This window comes from Mustela nivalis (genome assembly GCF_964662115.1).
Source record: "Mustela nivalis genome assembly, chromosome: 11".
NCBI classification, from domain to species: Eukaryota; Metazoa; Chordata; class Mammalia; order Carnivora; family Mustelidae; genus Mustela; species Mustela nivalis.
Window position 1 is genome coordinate 22844115 of NC_139030.1, and position 24030 is coordinate 22868144.

The window sequence follows — 24030 nt, forward strand, 5'->3', positions numbered from 1 at the left end:
CTGCCCATAGGTGAATACATCTTTGTGTCTGCCTGACAAGACAATCTAAACAGTACAGGGGAAACAGTCTAGCCCATCCTACAGCCTTGCTTACAGCTGGCACTTGAACAGAGAAAAGAGACCGTGGCTTTCTCATATGCAGAGCAAAACTGGTGGCTCCGTCTAGCCAGAGAATTCAATATTCAGACTTGCTTGATTTTAGTCCCTGAACAATGAAGCATATATGCCTTGGGGCTTGTTACGCTTCCCTAACAAGGAAGAGAGGCTAAATCATAGCCACACCTATTGCTGAGTATAGTATCCAGTCCTGTCATCTAGAAATCTTGACCAGAGAATCCAAGCAACAGATGTAGAACCCATCCTCCAGCCTTGCCTGGACAGGGAACCAAACCAATTGTCCCATTTAGCTGTTGTCAGTCAGCAGGTTCACTCCCTTCAACCCTGGAACTTAATTATGTTGCCCCAAATAGATCCTGGTAGCAGACTCCACCTACCCTAGGATGTTACCAGATGATTATATCCAGAACCCACAGCTGAACGTACTGGTGAAGAAATGTCTCTGCCAAAATGAACCCATAAATTCTGGAACAGGATAGCGTTTATTCAAATGCACAGATACCAATGTAAGGAATCGAGGATCATTTGAAAGAAGGTAAATATGATGCCAAAGGAAACTAATAAAGCTCAAATAACTGATCCTAAAGAAATGGTGATTTATGAACTGTCAGATGGAGAATTCAGAATAATTCTCTTAAAGTATTGTGACTTCAAGAATATACGCACAGACAACTAAACATAATGTGGAAAGCAACACATGAACAAAATGAGAATTTAGACAAATAACAATAGAGAAGGGAAAAAATTCTTTTAAAAACATATCTATATGGGGTGCTGGATATTAACTTACTGCAGTAAACACTTTGCAATATATGTAAGTCATTATATTGTATTTTTAAAATTTATATAGTGCTGTATGCCAATTATGTCTCAATAAAACTAAAAGAAAAATTTAAAAAATGCATTGAAAAGAGAGCTCCAGTTTCCATAATAAGTACTGTCGTGGCTCCAGTTTCCATAGTAAGTTCTGTGGTGCCTGACTTCTGTAGACTAGAGATAATGGTGAACAATACTGCAATGAAATTATGTTCCCTGTTTTTAAAAAGAATAAGTTTCTACATGGGAAAGCTCAGGCTGCTGTACTTAAAAAATCAGCAATGGAAATTGGGAACAATTTTCACAAAAATTCACAGAGACAGAGTGGTAATCAGAATATTTCAATACATAAGGATCTGTGAGGTGATTGTTAATTGACTACAAGATCCCTAGAAATACATTCTTTACCGCTCTACTTTACATTTATAGGAAGACAAATTCTAGATCTGTCGCACAGATCTGCTAACTATGTTAGAGAACTGTGATCTCTTACACAATACCCAGACTTAGGCTAATTTATGGACCTAGAGCCCTTTAATAGGAAAGGAGATCTACAATGTAACTAGTACAAAATACTATAAATCATAGCTCAAGTCTTCTCTAGAGATACCTGTAGCCACTTGCCATCAGTTTTTTGGACTACAGAAATGAAAACACACATACATAATTCTGGACTTTGGGACATAATTAGGTACTGGCTATTCACTGAGGCAAATCCCTAGGTACTGAAAACATTACTACGTTTTACAAGTCAAAGAGGGAATTATGAAGGTTAGGTGATAGATAAACTTCTGACTCCAATCCATTATCTCATAATGAGTCCATTGAAAGCTTATATACCTCCTGTGCCAGATTTTCCCTGTCCAAGAATTAAGACTTAGTCTAATAAGCAAAGAGAATGTGGCTTTCAAAACTTACCATACACCAGAGTTGCCTGGAAGATTAGCCAATCTGCCTCTACCCCAAGTCTCTGCGTCTAGGTCTCTGATGGAGCCCACCAATCTGCACATCTAAGTCTGTAAGTGGTAGTGATGCTTCTAGTCTGGGGATCATACTTTGAGAACTCCACTCACCATCATATACCTTGTTCTATAGTTCGGATAAGCAATCAGGTATTTTTCCAACTTAGTGGTTCTCAAGGTACTATCTTCTGATACATGGAATGGGAACCATTTATTAATTACAGCTATCTTTCTTGATGTGTTTTTTTTTTTTTTTGAGAAAAACAACGCAGTCCTTGGCACCTAGTATACAGATATTAACTTGGAAAGTTCTCCCCTTATTGGTATGAGGGTGGTTAGAAGTTGTTTATCTTCACATATTGGCAATGGTGTATGATCATAATCTTGTCACTGGACCATATTAACTTTCTTGTTCTTTCATTATATAGTCCAAAGGGAGCTTGATTTTCCTGATATCCCACAAAACATTATGCTAGCTCATTATTCTGATAACCTTTCCTCATTGCACTTAAAGAGTACAAAGTAATACATGTGTGCCAGAGGGTGGGCAATATCTATGAACACTCAAAGACTGGCCATGGTGAAATTCTGGAGCCACTGATCTGCAGCAAGTTGGGATATCTCCTATAAAGTAAAAAAGAAACTGCCATAATTTGCCCTGCTCATCAATGAAGAAAGAGATCCAATTGTGGTGATACTCTAGATTTGGGGCTATCATTTATTAAGGCACACTGTTTCAAGGTGTTTACTGGGTTAACTGGAAGACTCCTGATTTGGGTGGCCCTGCCACAAAAAGTCTCTGCAGGAAGTACAGGCTGCAGTGCAAGCCGCCTGTCATTGGGAAGTGACCCATACACATGCTGTTTTGGAGAAAATCGGTGCTAGAGAGAAGCTTAATGGAACATCTAGCAAGCCCCTGCAGAAGAGCTGCAGTGCAGACCCTGCGAACTCTGGAGTTCGATTGTGTCCTCTTTGCGCTCTTCAACTAACAATTCTATCCTATTTGAAAAGCAGCCCCTGGTTTGCTACTGGGCACTAGGAGAAACTGAACACAGGACTATAGGGCAGTAAGTATTTACGCAATCTAAATCGCTTGTTATGTACCTGCTATATATTTGGTGTTATGTAATTTACCAAATCATAGAACTGGAACATTTTCAGCAGTAATTGTATTATAAAATGGAAATAGCATAAAATCCTGCACTAGCAGGTCCAGAATGTATGGGTTAAAATGCACAAAGTGGTTGAGATTTCAATGCCTACTCCCACTGCTTCACTGTGTCTTCTTCATCCTGGTTACGGCCTCATGGAAAGTGCTGTGAAATGAGTTAATGAAAAAGAAAAGAAGGAAAGATCTGGATTATGAATAAATCAACATAGTATTCTTTCCCTAGGTGGAAATGGAGAAAAGAGAAAAACAGTGGTGATGGGTATCTTCTCAGTGAGCTGGTTGTTCACTTACATAACATAGAGACAACCCATGGTAAGGACTGACACTAATTCATATGTGATCCTATATGTTGCCTGTTATATCAGGGACTTAAAATTGGAAAATTGGTGATAACTAAGTCTGAGTGAAGTAAGTTGATGAATATCTTGGCACAGGATATAAAGGTATTCATGTTCTACATAAACGCCGATCAAGAATATCCACAACAGTAGACACTCTTTTTTTTTTTTTAATAGTTTTTTATTTCTTTGACAGACAGAGATCACAAGTAGGCAGAGACACAGGCAGAGAGAGAGGAGGAAGCAGGCTCCCGACTGAGCAGAGAGCCCGATGTGGGGCTCGATCCCAGGACCCTGAGATCATGCCCTGAAAGCAGAGGCTTTAACCCACTGAGCCTCCCAGGTGCCCCCACAACAGTAGACACTCTTAACAATTAATGCATAAGATTCATTCTCGGATCTCAGCCTTTTCCCCCGGGCACTCTGGTGTTTGCTTCATGAACTCACGTCTAATGAGGCCCTGATAACAGGGGTGGAGGCTCAGTACCTTCTCTTGCAAAAGCTTAGCTACATATCATTATTGTTGAGTGCAAAACCTGCTAATAACAGAGACCAATATTGAGACCAAAATATCACCAGTTCCAAAGAAACCAGCTAACTACCTGATGGCTGACTGTTTATATATTTTTTTTCAATTTTATTATTTTTTATTTATTTGTGAGAGAGAGAGACAAATAGTGACAGAGTTAGCAAGAGAGAGCCTAAGCTGGGAGGAGAGGGATAGTAGGCTCCTGCTTCAGGTTCTTTCTGCTGAGCAGGGAGCCCCATGAGGGGCTTAATGCCAGGACCCTGGGATCATGACCTGAGCCAAAGGCAGACATTTAACTGACTCCCCCAGGCACCCTGACACCAGGTTGATTGTTTATAGAGGGGAAATAGTGGTTGATCTCACAAAGATAGAAATATACTATCAATTACCTTTTCCAGCACCTCTACTAATGGACTTACAGAATTATTATTTGTAAGTTATATTACATAATGTCACCTGGGACTATAGAACTCATTTCATACACATGGAGTGTCCTAATTGACCAACTAAATTCAGAAGTCTCACCTCATGCTCCCGTGTCTCATGAGCAGCTCAGTTGAAGGTGGAATTGCTAATGGATGGAAACATTTGGGAGATTGCTTCAAGGTCAAAAGGAGCCCCTATAAGTTGCTCACCAGTAATCGTCTGCCCCATAAATGGGTTGTAAAATAAAGTGTTGGGGGTATGTCTTAGTCTGTTTGGGCTGCTTTAACACAATAACACATACTGCATGGCTTATAAACAACAGAAATTTCTTAAAATTCTGGGAACTGTATGAACTTACAGTTCTGGGAAGTCTAAGATAAAGGCACTAGCAATTCTGTGTCTGGTAAGAGCTCATTTCCTTGGTAAGCTTGCCCTCGCCCCCGTTTTTTTTTTTTTTTTTTTTAAATACAGCTGATCATGTTACTTTAGTTTCAGGTATGTAACAGCGATTCAACAACTCTATGAAACTCTCTGCTCACCACAAGTGTAGCTTCCATCTATCACCATACAACACCACTATAATACAACTGACTATATTCCCCAGGCTGCACTTTCACCCCCTAGAGAGCTCTACTTTCACTTTGATCTCAACATGAGAGGAATGGGTGGGAGACATCTCTGGGGCCTCTTTTATAAGGGCATTAATGCTATTTGTGAGAGCTCTACTCTCATGGCCTAACCCCTCCCAAAGGCCTCATCTTCAAATATCACCATGGGGACTGGGTTTCAACATATGAATTTTTAGCAGATAAATGTTCAGTCCATTGCAGGGCGGGATTAATTACTCTTAGATTTCACCAAATCACCTAACAAATTTTTGCTTCCTCTTCATAGCAGCTGGGCATTAGTATGTTTGGAGGTCCTAGAGCCCTCAATTTATTGACTCAATATATTATTGCCTAAAATTCAGGTTCTTTCTAGTTATAAACTTCTGTAAATTAAATTTTAATGAAGATTCCTGTGCAAGATGTGCATTGTCACAGAGAGTTGCTGGTTCATATGATCAAAACTTGATATTAGAGACTAGCAGACGGTTTTCCAAAGTGGTTGCACAACATTAGACTCTAAATATAAAAGTTTTTGTTACTCTACATCCTCACAAATCCTTGGAGTTTAACATTAGCTGGTTTGTATGTATGGTGTTTGTTATTAACTTTAAAGTCTCATTGTGAATGTAATTTGTATTATAGTCATGGCATTGAGAAGCTTTTCATATGCTTATTGACCATATGGATATCTTGTTTTCTGAAGCATTTGCCCAAATAATTTGGTTATTTGAAAAAAAAAAAGTTAGCATTTTAAGTATTTGTAGGCTCTTTTTAATATGTTCTGGATATGAATCCTTTGTCAGGTACATGTTTTGTAAATATACCTTCCAAGTTTATTGTTTTTTTTTACTTGCTTAAATCTATCTTTTGGTGTGTTGATTTAAATTTTAAGTCAAATTATTTTTAGGCTTAGCATCTTTTTTGTCCTAATTAAGAAATATTTGCCTATGCCATATTTATCTATATTTTCTTTTAGAAGCTTAAAATATTATCTTTGACATTTAGGCTTATAATTTATTTTGTGTTAATTTTGGTGGAAAGGGTGATGTTGTGGGGGATCAATAGTAACAAATTTTATAAACTTTTTTTTTTTCCATTTGGATATATATTTCTCCATCAGTATGTGTTATGATGAGTAATTTTATGTGTCAACCTCACCCAGCTAGTTGGTAAAACATTATCTCTGGGTGTACCTGTAAGGATGTATCTGTAAGAGATAACACAGTCTACTGAATCAAAATGCTAAAGACATCCACCCCTGGAGCTCCCTGGTGGCTCTGGTGGTTAAGCTTCTAACTCTTGATTGCAGTTCAGGTCATGATCTCAGGGTTGTGAGATCTCAAGGTTGTGAGAAGGGACCCCACACCAGGACTGTGATGCATATGGAGCCTGCTTAAATTTTTCTCTCCCCTCCTCTGTCCTTTCCCTGACCCTAACAGAAAAAAAAAAAAAAAAAGACATCCGCCCTCACCAAGGTGGGTGGGCATCATACAATATACTGAAGGTTTGAATAGAACAAAAAAGTGGAGGAAGAGTTAATTCTCTTATCTTGAGCTAAGATATCCATCTTTTCCTGTCCTTAAACTCATGGAACTACTGGTTCTTGAGTCTTTAGACTTTGGGACTTACATAAGCACCTACCCTTAAGATTTACACTATATGATGTCATTGGCTTTCTTGGTACTCCAGCTTGCAGAGGAAGTATTTTGTGAAACCTAGACTCCATAACTGCATGAGATAATTTCTATAATAAATTTCCTTTTATCTACCCCTATATCTAGAGATATCCAATTGGTTCTGTTTCTCCAGGGAACCCTAATAAATTTTTTTTTAATTGAATAAACCTCCCCTTACCTTACTGAACTGCATTGTTGCCTCTCTTAAAATCAAGTAATTCTATCCAGGGGTTTATTTCCAGACTTTTTGTTGTTGTTCCACTACTCTATTTGCTCACGTGTATGCTAGTATTTCATTGGCTCAATTAATTAGTTTTATTCTAAGTGTTGAAATACAGTACATCAGCCTTCTCTTTCCAGACTGCCTTGGCTCTTCTTTAAATTTGTATATAAAATATAAACTTACGGGGCGCCTGGGTGGCTCAGTGGATTAAGCCGCTGCCTTCGGCTCAGGTCATGATCTCAGTGTCCTGGGATCGAGCCCCGCATCGGGCTCTTTGCTCAGCGGGAGCCTGCTTCTCTCTCTCTCTGCCTGACTCTCCGACTACTTGTGATTTCTCTGTCAAATAAATAAGTAAAATCTTTAAAAAAAAAAATATATATATATATATATAAACTTACAATTATGTATTAAAAGTTTTAGAATTCGAATTCAATAATATGTAACATATAGGATTATTTAAAATATATTAATATGTCATTATGTATCTATTATAAAGTTTATAATTCTTTTATGAGCAATCAACTTTAAGTTTTGTTTGTTTTTTTAAAGAATTGAGAGAGAGAGAGAGAGAGCATGTGCATAAGCGAGCTGGAGAGGCAGAGAGAGGGGCAGAAAAAGCAGACTCCCCTGACAAGCAGAGTGCCAGAGTGCCCAGTGTGGGGCTGGATCCCAGGATTCTGGGATCCTGACCTGAGCCAAAGGCAGATGCTTAACCAGTTGAGCACTTACCTGCCCTTCAACTTTAAGGTGTTTTTTCAGTTGTTGTTGTTTTGTTTGTTTGTAGCAGGTTCCCTGTGGAACAGGGAATCTGATGTGGGGCTCGAACCTAGGACCCTGGGATCATTAACTGAGCCAAAGGCAGTTGCTTAACCAACTGAGCCTTTCAGGCACTTCAACTTTAAGTTCTAAAATAAAAACCTATGAGAATTTGGAAGGGGTTAAATGTGATTCTATGATCAACTTCAGGAGAAATGACAACTTAATATTCAGACTTTCAATTTACGACAATATAACAAGAGTATCTCTCTACTTTTATTTAGGCCTTTAAACTTACTGCACCAATTTTCAATGTATAGTTCTTACATGTGGTTAAAATTATTATTTTTTTTGGCTGCTACTGTAAACTATATTTTTCAATTTTATTTCCTAGTTATTTGTTACTATGCATATAGGGAAACATTGACAATCTCTTAAAAGGCTCTCACCCCCAATTTTTAAATTTATATTTTTTTCTCTCTGTGCTTTTGTTTAAATAATTTCAGATGACCTTTGAAGTTAATATAATTTTCTTCAATATCCAATCTACTTTTAAGCCAATCAAATTAATTCTTCACTTCAAATATAATTTTTAGCTCTAGAATTGTTTTGCTACTTAAACTCTCCATCTTTACACCATTTCATCCACATTTTCCTCTAAATCACTTATTTATAATTCTTATTTATTTATTTTACTTTATTAATTCCTGCATTTGTGTCTCATCTATGGTTCTGCTTCTTGGGACTTTTTAACTTTTTACTGTGGTCACATTGACCTGCCACTTTGCAGGTCTTCTTCTTCTTCTTCTTTTTTAAAAATTATTTACCTGTTAGAGAGGAGAGTGAGTGAGCATGCACAAGCAGGGGGAGCAGCAGAGGGAGAGGGAGAAGCAGACTTCCCATTGCACAGGGAGCCCAATGTGGGACTCAAGCCCAGGACCCTGGGATCATGTCCTGAGCTGAAGGCAGGCACTTAGCTGACTGAACCACCCAGATGTCCTTCTAAGTTATTTTTGTGTGTCCTGCACTTTAGGTATAAAATATCAGTAAAGAGTCAGGTGGATAATAAGTTCTTCCAGAAGGGACTTGCTTTGCTCCTTTGATACTCAGTTAGGTACTTTTATCTTCACTTTAATCAGTGGTTAGGTGACTATCCTAGTTTTTCACAGTGAGATTATTAGGTTCTGCCCTCTCACAAGGCTTTGAAATTTAATCAGCCTCCAATTTTCTAGGACCATGGCTCGGTTACCCAGATTTTTTAAATGTGGAGAATTGGTTAGCAACCATTTGAGCCAAATTGCAGTAGAAAAATCTCAGCTGATTTCTCCTTAATGTTCCTTTGCCTATAATGGTCTTACTTTTGCACCCATTTTCTTTTTTCTGTAGACTCAACAACTGCATAAAGAAGTAAAGAGTGTTGGGCACCTGGGTGGCTCCGTTGGTTAAGTACCTGACTTCAGCTCGGGTTATGGTCCTTTCTCATTTCTGAGGGGCCATCATTTTTCAGATATTATTTATTTAAACTTTGTGCTGGTCATTCTTTCATGACTTTAAAAGTTATGTAATTTTTTTTTTAAGATTTTATTTATTTATTTGTCAGAGAGAGAGCGCGAGTGAAAGCGAGCACAGGCAGACAGAGTGGAAGGCAGAGTCAGAGGGAGAAGCAGGCTCCCTGCGGAGCAAGGAGCCCAATGTGGGACTCTATCCCAGGACGCTGGGATCATGACCTGAGCCGAAGGCAGCTGCTTAACCAACTGAGCCACCCAGGCGTCCCAAAAGTTATGTAATTTTTAAAGTTTTATGTTTTTTCTTAGTATTAGTGTGCTCAATTCTCTTGTGACTCTATTTTGAGATCAGATCCCCAACATACATATTTCATGTTAATTCACTTTTCTCCCATACTTCACTATATTTTTTTTTCCTGCTGTCACATATGAAGAGCAAAGAGCAGTGTTTTAGATTTCACTGAATTGGTATCATCTCAGGATGATAAGGTAGCTTTTGGGATTTTGCATGGAGCTAGATGTTTTTTAACAGAACAGAAGGGAAAAAGGAACTCTGAGGAGGAAAAAAAGGCTGAATCTTTGTCCTGCAAATGTTAGCTTCACACTTCTCATCATACTCTGTGCTCCAGAAAATAATTTTTAAATTTCACCAGTGAACTCCCTTACCCATTTAACACTAATTTGGCTCAGTCACTAGGCAAGACATATTGGTAGAAATGGGAGGAGGCCACATCTGAGCATCCTGAGATACCTGCATGTACCAGGATTGAAGATGGTTGACTCAGTGGTGGCTTCAAAAGTAGACACACATGGAAATATTAGATAGGTTGAAAACTTAGTATTTGTGGACTTCACTGTGTATGTAAGCTCTAACTTGTAAAGAGCACTGGGTGTTATAGGTAAGTGATGAATCACTAAATACTGCTCCTGAAACCAATACTACCCTATTTGCTCACTAACTAGAATTTAAATATCAACTTTAAACAACCCAAAATTTATATATTTATAAAATTATTATATAAATATAAGATAAATATATATAATTTATAGATGACATATATATTATATAAATATATTAATAATATGTAATATAGAATTATATATAATATATAAACATACACATGTAACATTCTATTTAATGATGAACTTTTGAATTTTCCTTGTGAAATAAATAAGATGAAGATGTCCATTATTACTACTGCTGCCCAACACTGTATAACATTATGAAAATTCTGCTCTACTACAATATGGCAGAACAACAAAGCATACGGTTTAGGAAAAAAATAACAGAATAGTCATAATTCACATCTCATGTCACTATGTATACAGAAAAACCAAAATATTAAAAATAGAATTGAAAAATGAACTTCACAAGATCTCTAGATACAAAGTCATTATATATATTTCTACCCAATAACATATGATTACAAACTCATGTACTCTTGAAATTATACTATTTACATTAGCATCAAGAACCAAATATCAAAGAGTAAAACTAAAAGTTGTTTAAGATCTAAAAAATCACAAAACATTTTTGAGAGAATTTAAAGGTGACCTGTCCAAGTAAATGGAACTTAACGAATTGCAATATTAAGAACTGCAAGAATGGCAGTTATTTCCAAATTTATCTGTAAATTAAAGCAAATCCCCAAATATAGGTGTATAAATTCACAAGTTGGTTCTTAAATATATGTGAGAATGCAATGGGCCAAGAATGGACAAATCAGTAAAAGAAGAACACAGTTGAAGGAATGTTACTACTAGGTATCTAAAACTTAATATAAAGCAACACCAATTAACACCATGTGTTGTTGATGCAAAACAGACTAATAAAAATAAATGAACAAAATAGAGAATCTAAAAAGAGACTCCACACATCTTTGATTAAAATCAAACATGACCCTGTAATATAACATGGAAGGAATAGTCTCTTCAGTAATTGATGCTGAGTCTACTGGGTACCCATATAGAAAAATATTTAATCTTGGCACGTACCTCACACCATATGCAAAAATCAATTCCAGAAGGACTGTAAATCTAAATGTCATAGATAAAGCAATAACACTTCTGGAAGCAAATATGCTAGAATATCTCAATAAGCTTTGGGTTGGCAAAGATTTCTTATGGTGGACATAAAAACATAAACCATGAAATAAAAAACTGATAGACAAACTATATTAAAATTTAAAGTATCGATTCATCAAAGGATTCTATTACAGAAAGTGAAAAGGTAAAACGAAAAGATAGAATCCAGAATATATGAACTACTATGAACCAATAAAAGGAAGACAATACAATAGGAAAATAAACCAAAGATCTGACCAATTTATTAAACAATATCCAAATGGCCAATAAATAAAAAGCTGCTAAATTTCATTAGTCTTCAACACACCGAAGCTGAAAACACAATGAGCTATCATGACACATTTGCCAAATGGCGAAAATAAAAATAAATGTAAAATAAGCTAGTATTAAGTGTCAGTAAGAGTGTGACATAATGGAAAGCCTTGTATACTACCACAGGAAGTGTAAATTGGTACTACAACCTTAGATAAACTTCACAGCAGTTTCCACTAAAGTGGAATAAAAGTACATCCAATGACCCATTGATTCCATTTCTTTGTATAAATGGGCCTATGTGCACCAAAAGATATGTAGAAGAATGTACATTACTTCCCTAGTACTTACCACCCTAAACTAGAAACAACCCAAATGTTTAATGGAGGACTGGATAAAGTGTGGTCAGTTAATACAATGGAGTGCCACACAATGAGAATGATGCAAATATTTTTATGTGAAACACGGATTCATTTCACATACATTTTAAGCAAAAGTCGTCATACACAATGGAATGTACGCTGTATGATCTTATGTGAAGTTCAACAACGGAGTATCTTGTTTATGTTAAATTAGGTGGTGTACAGAGTGGGAAGCCCGGGCGAAAGTTGGCGGCTAGTGCAGCGCATCTCTGCCCCGGCGTTCTCGGTCGTTCCTTCTCCTCCTCTCCCCCCGGAGGTGGACCCCGTAGAAAGGTTCCGCCAGAGGGTGGGTCAGGGCTCAGGTCTGCAGCTGTGGAGAAGCGCCGGAGGCCCTGCATCTCCAGGAGGTACCTGAGTTCACTTAACAGAACAGTCTTAAAATAAAAGAAGGAAAAGAAAAAGGGGTCCGGTCTTTGGAAGCGCTGCCCCCTCGCTCGCTGCAGTGGGATTCACGTGCGACCCTATAGACCCAGGGAGCCCGGGCATGTTTCCCTGAGTGGTGTGCTGCGCCTGCGCCCTGGGGCAAGAGTCCCTGGTCAGGGGGTCCTGCTGCAGGAAGCACCATGGCGGCTTCTAGGACGGCCTCACGGTCTCCTCGGGACATTGCCAACGTGATGCAAAGACTGCAAGCTGAAGATGGCGGAGAAGTAGCAAGTGAGACTGCTTCAGCTAGCCGGAGATCAGCTAGATAGCTTATCTAAAGAGTGCAAACACCTGCAAATCTATCAGCAGATTGAAGTGAAGAAGAACAGCAATTCTGGAAACAGAAAAACAACCACTTTCTGAAAGGTAGGAGCGGCGGAGAAGTGAATCCAAAGCGACGGGAAGATAGACCCTGGGGGGAGGGGCCGGCTCCCGGCAAGCGGCGGAGCAACAGCGCACAAAATCCGGACTTTTAAAAGTCTGTTCCGCTGAGGGACATCGCTCCAGAGGCTAAACCGGGGCGAAGCCCACGCGGGGTCAGCGTGGCCTCAGGTCCCGCAGGGTCACAGAAGGATCGGGGGTGTCCGAGTGTCGCAGAGCTTGCGGGTATTGGAACGGGAAAGCCGGCTGCAGAGACAGAGCCGACAGTAAGCTCGCAGCTCGGTGTTACCTTGAACCGATCGCAGGCTCGGTGAGCTCGGAGCGCGGCCGGAGGTCAGGCAGACGGGAGTAACTGGGCGCTGTTCTCTGAGGGCGCACTGAAGAGTGGGGCCCTGGGCTCTCGGCTCCTCCGGGCCGGAGACCAGGAGGCCGCCATTTGTGTTCCCGTCCTCCGGAACTCTACGGAAAGCGCTCAGGGAACAAAAGCTCCTGAAAGCAAACCCGAGCGGATTACTCACCCCGGCCCCGGGTAAGGGAGGTGTAATTCCGCCTGGGGCAAAGACACTTGAGAATCACTACAACAGGCCCCTCCCCCAGAAGATCAACAAGAAATCCAGCCGAGACCAAGTTCACCTACCAAGGAGTGCGGTTTCAATACCAAGGAGAGCAGCAGAATTCCAGAGGAGGAGAAAGCCAACCACGGAACTCATGGCTTTTTTCCTGTGATTTTTTTTTAGTCTTGCAGTTAATTTAATTTTTTCTTTTTCTTTTTGTTTTTTTTTTTTTTTTCTTCTCGCCTTTGGGTAAATTTTTTTTTTTTAACTGTTACCTTTTTCCTTTTTAACGATTTTTTACTAGTTTATCTAATATATATATTTTTTCTTTTTTACATTTTTCTCAGGTGTTTTCTTTTTTAAAAAAAAAATTTTTTTTTCTTTTCTTTTTTTTTCTTTTCTTTTTTCTTTTTTTTTTTTTCTTTCTTTCTTTTTGAACCTCTTTTTATCCCCTTTCTCCCCACTCACGATTTTGGATCTCTTCTAATTTGGTTAAAGCATATTTTCCTGGGGTTGTTGCCACCCTTTTAGTATTTTACTTGCCCCTTCATTTACTCTTATCTGGCCAAAATGACGAGACGTAAAAATTCAACGCAAAAAAAAGAACAAGAGGCAGTACCGAAGGCTAGGGACCTAATCAATACAGACATCGGTAATATGTCAGATCTAGAGTTCAGAATGACAATTCTCAAGGTTCTAGCCGGGCTCGAAAAAGGCATGGAAGATATTAGAGAAACCCTCTCGAGAGATATAAAAGCCCTTTCTGGAGAAATAAAAGAACTAAAATCTAACCAAGTTGAAATCAAAAAAGCTATTAATGAGGTTCAATCAAAAATGGAGGCTCTAACTGCTAGGATAAATGAGGCAGAAGAAAGAATTAGTGATATAGAAGACCAAATGACAGAGAATAAAGAAGCTGAGCAAAAGAGGGACAAACAGCTACTGGACCACGAGGGGAGAATTCGAGAATTAAGTGACACCATAAGACGAAACAACATTAGAATAATTGGGATTCCAGAAGAAGAAGAAAGAGAGAGGGGAGCAGAAGGTATACTGGAGAGAATTATTGGGGAGAATTTCCCCAATATGGCAAAGGGAACGAGCATCAAAATTCAGGAGGTTCAGAGAACGCCCATCAACATCAATAAGAATAGGCCCACACCCCGTCACCTAATAGTAAAATTTACAAGTCTCAGTGACAAAGAGAAAATCCTGAAAGCAGCTCGGGAAAAGAAGTCTGTAACATACAATGGTAAAAATATTAGATTGGCAGCTGACTTATCCACAGAGACCTGGCAGGCCAGAAAGAGCTGGCATGATATTTTTAGAGCACTAAACGAGAAAAACATGCAGCCCAGAATACTATATCCAGCTAGGCTATCATTGAAAATAGAAGGAGAGATTAAAAGCTTCCAGGACAAACAACAACTGAAAGAATTTGCAAATACCAAACCAGCTCTACAGGAAATATTGAAAGGGGTCCTCTAAGCAAAGAGAGAGCCTACAAGTGGTAGATCAGAAAGGAACAGAGACCATATACAATAACAGTCACCTTACAGGCAATACAATGGCACTAAATTCATATCTCTCAATAGTTACCCTGAATGTGAATGGGCTAAATGCCCCTGTCAAAAGACACAGGGTATCAGAATGGATAAAAAAACAAAACCCATCTATATGTTGCCTCCAAGAAACTCATTTTAAGCCCGAAGACACCTCCAGATTTAAAGTGAGGGGGTGGAAAAGAATTTACCATGCTAATGGACATCAGAAGAAAGCAGGAGTGGCAATCCTTATATCAGATCAATTAGATTTTAAGCCAAAGACTATAATAAGAGATGAGGAAGGACACTATATCATACTCAAAGGGTCTGTCCAACAAGAAGATTTAACAATTTTAAATATCTATGCCCCCAACGTGGGAGCAGCCAACTATATAAACCAATTAATAACAAAATCAAAGAAACACATCAACAATAATACAATAATAGTAGGGGACTTTAACACTCCCCTCACTGAAATGGACAGGTCATCCAAGCAAAAGATCAGCAAGGAAATAAAGGCCTTAAACGACACACTGGACCAGATGGACATCACAGATATATTCAGAACATTTCATCCCAAAGCAACAGAATACACATTCTTCTCTAGTGCACATGGAACATTCTCCAGAATAGATCACATCCTCGGTCCTAAATCAGGACTCAACCGGTATCAAAAGATTGGGATCATTCCCTGCATATTTTCAGACCACAATGCTCTAAAGCTAGAACTCAACCACAAAAGGAAGTTTGGAAAGAACCCAAATACATGGAGACTAAACAGTATCCTTCTAAAGAATGAATGGGTCAACCGGGAAATTAAAGAAGAATTGAAAAAAATCATGGAAACAAATGATAATGAAAATACAACGGTTCAAAATCTGTGGGACACAATAAAGGCAGTCCTGAGAGGAAAATATATAGCGGTACAAGCCTTTCTCAAGAAACAAGAAAGGTCTCAGGTACACAGCCTAACCCTACACCTAAAGGAGCTGGAGAAAGAACAAGAAAGAAACCCTAAGCCCAGCAGGAGAAGAGAAATCATAAAGATCAGAGCAGAAATCAATGAAATAGAAACCAAAAAAACAATAGAACAAATCAACGAAACTAGGAGCTGGTTCTTTGAAAGAATTAATAAAATTGATAAACCCCTGGCCCAACTTATCAAAAAGAAAAGAGAAAGGACTCAAATAAATAAAATCATGAATGAAAGAGGAGAGATCACAACTAACACCAAAGAAATACAAACTATTATAAGAACATACTATGAGCAACTCTACGCCAATAAATTTGACAATCTGGAAGAAATGGATGCATTCCTAGAAACATATAAACTACCACAACTGAACCAGGAAGAAATAGAAAGCCTGAACAGACCCATAACCAGTAAGGAGATTGAAACAGTCATTAAAAATCTCCAAACAAACAAAAGCCCAGGGCCAGATGGCTTCCCGGGGGAATTCTACCAAACATTCAAAGAAGAACTAATTCCTATTCTCCTGAAACTGTTCCAAAAAATAGAAATGGAAGGAAAACTTCCAAACTCATTTTATGAGGCCAGCATCACCTTGATCCCAAAACCAGACAAGGATCCCACCAAAAAAGAGAGCTATAGACCTATATCCTTGATGAACACAGATGCGAAAATACTCAACAAAATACTAGCCAATAGGATTCAACAGTACATTAAAAAGATTATTCACCACGACCAAGTGGGATTTATTCCAGGGCTGCAAGGTTGGTTCAACATCCGCAAATCAGTCAATGTGATACAACACATCAATAAAAGAAAGAACAAGAACCATATGATACTCTCAATAGATGCTGAAAAAGCATTTGACAAAGTACAGCATCCCTTCCTGATCAAAACTCTTCAAAGTGTAGGGATAGAGGGCACATACCTCAATATCATCAAAGCCATCTATGAAAAACCCACCGCAAATATCATTCTCAATGGAGAAAAACTGAAAGCTTTTCCACTAAGGTCAGGAACACGGCAGGGATGTCCATTATCACCACTGCTATTCAACATAGTACTAGAGGTCCTAGCTTCAGCAATCAGACAACAAAAGGAAATTAAAGGCATCCAAATTGGCAAAGAAGAAGTCAAATTATCACTCTTCGCAGATGATATGATACTATATGTGGAAAACCCAAAAGACTCCACTCCAAAACTGCTAGAACTTATACAGGAATTCAGTAAAGTGTCAGGATATAAAATCAATGCACAGAAATCAGTTGCATTTCTCTACACCAACAGCAAGACAGAAGAAAGAGATATTAAGGAGTCAATCCCATTTACAATTGCATCCAAAACCATAAGATACCTAGGAATAAACCTAACCAAAGAGACACAGAATCTATACTCAGAAAACTATAAAGTACTCATGAAAGAAATTGAGGAAGACACAAAGAAATGGAAAAATGTTCCATGCTCCTGGATTGGAAGAATAAATATTGTGAAAATGTCTATGCTACCTAAAGCAATCTACACATTTAATGCAATTCCTATCAAAGTACCATCCATCTTTTTCAAAGAAATGGAACAAATAATGCTAAAATTTATATGGAACCAGAAAAGACCTCGAATAGCCAAAGGGATATTGAAAAAGAAAGCCAACGTTGGTGGCATCACAATTCCGGACTTCAAGCTCTATTACAAAGCTGTCATCATCAAGACAGCATGGTACTGGCACAAAAACAGACACATAGATCAATGGAACAGAATAGAGAGCCCAGAAATAGACCCTCAAATCTATGGTCAACTCATCTTCGACAAAGCAGGAAAGAATGTCCAATGGAAAAAAGACAGCCTCTTCAATAAATGGTGCTGGGAAAATTGGACAGCCACATGCAGAAAAATGAAATTGGACCATTTCCTTACACCACACACAAAAATAGACTCAAAATGGATGAAGGACCTCAATGTACGAAAGGAATCCATCAAAATCCTTGAGAACACAGGCAGCAACCTCTTCGACCTCTGCCGCAGCAACATCTTCCTAGGAACAACGCAAAAGGCAAGGGAAGCAAGGGAAAAAATGAACTATTGGGATTTCATCAAGATCAAAAGCTTTTGCACAGCAAAGGAAACAGTTAACAAAATCAAAAGACAACTGACAGAATGGGAGAAGATATTTGCAAACGACATATCAGATAAAGGACTAGTGTCCAGAATCTATAAAGATCTTAGCAAACTCAACACCCAAAGAACAAATAATCCAATCAAGAAATGGGCAGAGGACATGAACAGACATTTCTGCAAAGAAGACATCCAGATGGCCAACAGACACATGAAAAAGTGCTCCATATCACTCGGCATCAGGGAAATACAAATCAAAACCACAATGAGATATCACCTCACACCAGTCAGAATGGCTAAAATCAACAAGTCAGGAAATGACAGATGCTGGCGAGGATGCGGAGAAAGGGGAACCCTCCTACACTGTTGGTGGGAATGCAAGCTGGTGCAGCCACTCTGGAAAACAGCATGGAGGTTCGTCAGAATGTTGAAAATAGAACTGCCCTATGACCCAGCAATTGCACTATTGGGTATTTACCCTAAAGATACAAATGTAGTGATCCAAAGGGGCACATGCACCCGAATGTTTATAGCAGCAATGTCCACAATAGCCAAACTATGGAAAGAACCTAGATGTCCATCCACAGATGAATGGATCAAGAAGATGTGGTATATATACACAATGGAATACTATGCAGCCATCAAAAGAAATGAAATCTTGCCATTTGCGACAACATGGATGGAACTAGAGCGTATCATGCTTAGCGAAATAAGTCAAGCAGAGAAAGACAACTATCATATGATCTCCCTGATATGAGGAAGTGGTGATGCAACATGGAGGCTTAAGTGGGTAGGAGAAGAATAAATGAAACAAGATGGGATTGGGAGGGAGACAAACCATAAGTGACTCTTAATCTCACAAAACAAACTGAGGGTTGCTGGGGGGAGGGGGTTTGGGAGAAGGGGGTGGGATTATGGACATTGGGGAGGGTATGTGCTTTGGTGAGTGCTGTGAAGTGTGTAAACCTGGTGATTCACAGACCTGTACCCCTGGGGATAAAAATATATGTTTATAAAAAATAAAAAGTTAAAAAAAAAAAAAAAAAAAATTAGGTGGTGTACATTTATAGTTTGTGCGTTACTTGGTATGCATGATATATTACTAAACATTTACTGATACATTTACAAATATACATTTATAGATCTCCAAAAATATATTTCCTAGGAAACCATAATAGAAATTAAAGCCCAAGTACAATGGTATTAACTGCAGCTTTCAGAGAAAAAGAAAAGAGGCAAATACCTGGTAACAAAGAGTGCTTATTAAATAACGATATCTGCCCATCATGGAATATGACACAGCCATTAGAAAGAATAAGAGTTACTATTTGATTTGGATTTGGAAATATTTCTATGAACTATCAAATGAATAAAAGTGAGGTGCTAAAAGGTAGGAAAAAGATGTAGAATATTCAATTTTTATTTAAAAAAATCACCCCAAATTAATTTGTTTGAATACATATATGTGTGTATGTGTATGTGTAAAATATATATATATTTTTTATATTGACAAATTTTATATGTTATTGTGAGATCATGGAGAAATCTGAATAATGCCTACATTTTTGGATAGAAGGTGAGGATTGACATGGGTGGAAAGATGAGAACAAGGGGATTATACAAGTTTATCTTAAGAAAAATACAACCCTAACAGTTTTTGTTATAGTGAATAAATTGTTGTGTAAATATAAGATAAATAGAAAATGAAAATGAAGACTTAGAATAAAGAAATAAAAATAACTAAAAAAGAAAATTACAGCCAACTCTGCTCATTGGTGCAAAATATAAGCATCCAAACCAAATATTTGTTTTAAAAAAATGTATCATGACCATACTAGGTTTTCTCAAAAATGTAATGATGCTAGACATACAAAAGCAAATTTATAGATGTAGTTTGCTACATTTAAAAATTAAGAGAAACAATTGCCTCAAACATATGAAAAATATTTGATTAAATTCAATACCTATTAATGATTAATAACTGCTAGCAAACTAATAACTGAAAAGTTTCTTAGCCTACTCGTAAGTCATCTGCATGAGTTATCATTGCTAATGGAAACATGTCAGGAATATGTCAAGGGTTCCCAGTATGATTGCTCTAATTCAGTATTATTCTAAGACATTCTCCTTATTCAAAATAATGGGATTGTTAACATATGGAAAAGGCCAAAATCTATAAAGCAAATTATAAAAATGGAGGATAAAAGTATTTATGATATAAAGTTATGACAAAATATGCACCTTTGAGATGACTATGAGAATTCCATTTACTTGTTTTGGTAGAGTCTTAACTGTAAGAGGATAACAAAATTACAATTTGTTATTACAATCTGAAGTGTCTCTATCTTTTCTAGTTTATCTAGGACTTTGTGCAGTCACAATTGGTAGGCTAGTAGAATGTAACCACATCTACTTAGCAACGTTGTCCATTAGGTACTGGGATAGGAATGTTACCCTCAAAGAATTTATAATCTATTATGGAGAAGGAGGACTCATAAATGCTATGACACAATAAAAAGTTTAGGTAATATTATAAAAGCATGCTCAGAATATATGGAAAGACCAAAGATGTAAGATTGCCTAGAATGACTAGGTGATGTCTGCACAAAGGATTTGGAGTTAAGTTTTGAGACAGATTGGGGAATGGCATTCTGGACAAAGGATACAGAGGTAGAGTATCATGGGGGTATAAGATACGTGATGTATTTGGAAATTAGACCAGTAGGACAGAAGGATAGGTGTAAGTGGAACTAGGGAATGGACTTCTTGAGAGGGAGAAAAGAGCTGGACCGTAGAGAGTTATCCATAGTAACATAGCAGTGTAAACATTACCCAAAGGCATGGTGATCCATTTCATGTGTGCTTAAGCAGAACACAATTCAGATTTATATTTTTGTAGCATGGAAGAGGGGACAAGGTAATAGAGGAAAAAGGGAGGTGGCTATGGAAACAAAAAGGAGATGAACCGTAAAGATGTGTGGCTTTGGTTTGAGGAAAAAGAGGATGAACAGAGTGGGGGACACATCTAACTGAAGGTTCCTCTAGCATCCCCAGGCCAAGATCTCTAGCCCTGTGACAGCGAAAAAGGGGAACCTACCTCTTGGGTTCTTTTCTCCTATTTCCAACCCTAACAGAATTGAAAACCTCTGTGTGTTAACTTTAGATTAAAAATAAGTTCACTTTTTATTCAGGTTTACTCAAGTGTTAATGTATTTTTCAAAAGATTTTCATGATGGAAATAATTTAATTTTTATAATTGAAACATGTATCTACTAATTTCAATGGAAATGTATCTTCAGCTACATCTGATCTGAAACTCTCAATATACTTCAGTAGCTAATAAATAGATCCAGGATTTTCTTTTTCTTTTTTCTAACTTTTTTATCTTCCTTAGGAATATATTCTTGTTCTTCCTTTTCTTTCTTGGGAAAATATACTACAATAAACAAATCCTGTTTGATATGAATTTATTTATATTCATTTTACCTTTTAGTTTGCTTTTAGGTTCATGTAAAAGAAAACTGACTCCTTCCACCTTTTAGTTCACTTAGTACTTTTCCTTGGATATTTAAGATGCTGAGGTACATCATAGTTTCTTCATAGCAAACTCAACTTTGTCAGCTTATTTTCCTAGATCAGGGGAGTTCACCAGCATCTATTTATACCTATTTATATTTTTTAAGTACCTTTTTATTTCCCCAGATCATCTTCGATGTTGGCTTTCATCACAATGATAGTCTGCTCTAGTTGTCATTTGGTATTTAAGGTAACTTGATGTTTGTAACTGCTCTATGAAAATCTATGGTCAAGATATATTCTGATGTCCAAAACAGCAGTATTTATTAAAATGCAGATGCTAAAATCTCTGTAAATTGTTATTCTAATTTTGCTGGAGCATTGCAGTTTCAAGGAGAAAGATTCAGCATGACAATTATTCCTATTTTGACACTAATTGTTTTTTCTGTCAAGTAGAACATATTTGCATAACTTCATCAACATAAGAGTAAGTTTAATAATATGCTGTATCGAGTTCATACTCTAATTGCACATTCTAAAAACTCAATTTTCATTTGTAGTGGTCTTGAAAAACTAAAGCTCTTTCACCATTTTGATGACTGAAACTTTCAGTACTTACAATTAGAACAGCTTTTATTTTATAGTCTCTCCAGCTCGCAAGGATTCCTCTTTTCGAAGGAATTGTTCTCTAATTTACAGGTATGAGAGCTCGGGAGTCACTGTGGATCTCAGATACTTAGGGGAACATGTTCAGGAAAAAGATTCTGTGTACATCACTGGATTTTTCATCGTACTATCTATAATACCATCTTTGTATAAAATAATTATGTTTACCCCCTAAAAAATCAGGAAGGATCTTTATCTAATTTTAAGATTTTGATTTTTTTTTTTTTTTTTTTTTTTTTTGAGAGAGCAAGTGCATGCAGGCACACTCAGGAACGGGGAGGGATGGAGGGAAAGTGAGAAAGAGAAACTTAAATAGGCTCCACACCCAGTGCTCGAGCCTAGAGCAGGATCTCACAACCCTATGATCATGACCTGAGCTAAAATTAGGAGTCAGAAGCTTAACTAACTGAGGTGTCCCTAAGTTGAGTTCTTTCAACTAAATATATTTAACTTTAGGAAAAATCTCTTTATGTTTTTCTTATTTTTCTTATTTCATGATCAATTGGCACCAAACCTTCTTATCCTTCAGTTTTAGCACCTGTCAGTTCATAGTTGGTTATTATATTTATAACGATATCTTTCTCTTCCATTAGACAGTATTTCCCCTTGGAGGGAAATTGGTTCTCTTATGCATCATACCCAGGTATCCCATAACACATGTCTTTTTACTGAGTACTGCCTGTATGTAAGTTATAGAAGTGCTATGGATGTAGCCTGGAAGAAAATTCTTGTTTTTGTTTTACTATTAGTGCAGGATTGAGTGGGAAATGTGTGAGAATAAGATTTGGACAAACCAGTACTTTTTACCTAGTAAAGTTTAAATCTTTACTATAAAGACTAGCTCAACAATAGGAAGGACTTAAAGTCTTATTTCACCAATTGTCTTTGTTTTATGAATCCCATGATTACCTGGGGGGTATTTTGAGGGCCATCCCTAATAACTTAGTTTTTATTTTTAAAGGCATCCTTATTTTTCAGGCTTTAACAATTTCAGCAGCTCTAGGGTAGACAATAATAAGTGTCTTGGAAATAAATTATAGGCACTGTTGAGCCATTTACATTTAAGTCTCATTTGCTGAAATCATCAGGCTGGGTTATAATAGATTGGGACTGAGGCACTGGCTGCTTTAGACTTTCAGAAACTACTCTGACTTGGAAATTATTTCAAAAGTAAGCCGGAATCTTTAGTAATAATAGCACGTACTGAGGATATACTTACTAAATGAGTTGACCTGCCACTGAAGATACAATTCTTACATCTAAGACTAAGTATGGTGTTTAGCATAGCAGTGGGAATTACATGCTTTTGCCTTTCTGCCAGAAGCACAGCATATGGCAAGTGGGTGGTGTTCTGGTCTTGGAAGTCTCAACTCCCAAACTCTGGGCAGCTCTAGTCTGGCAAAGAATTAGTCTCAGAAGCTATAATTCTTCAAGCAGCTGACATCTGAGGCTGTAACAAACTAGGAAACAACCCATTCCTTCGTGGGCAAGTGAAGACAATTATCAGAAGTCAAAGAGTTTTGCATATTTTGAACATATTCTCTGGCTCCATTCCAAATACCTTAAGTATTTCACATATCGACCAGCATACATTTTAAGCAACGGAGCAAACACAGGCAATTTCTGCACCTGCTCCACAGAACTCCTCTCACATACCCAATTGAATTAATCTCATTTGGCCGCTCAATTATTGCCAATGTACACATTAAATTATCACTTCAAGGTAATTTGTTTAAAAATTATTTGACATAGAATTAATCACCTGAAAGCATCACAAAGTAGATTTCAGGTTTTGCCAGACACAAAAAGTGGTTTGTAAGCATCACATTGCATGGGCTCTGCTCCTGTCCTGCCTACTCAAGCACATATTCTCACCAGCCTTTTCTCCCACTGCCTGTCCAGTGCCTTCATTCACATTCACTTCTGTCTAGCATACAGGCATTCTGTTGCTTGAGTTCCCCCAGCTCTGTGCTTCCTCACG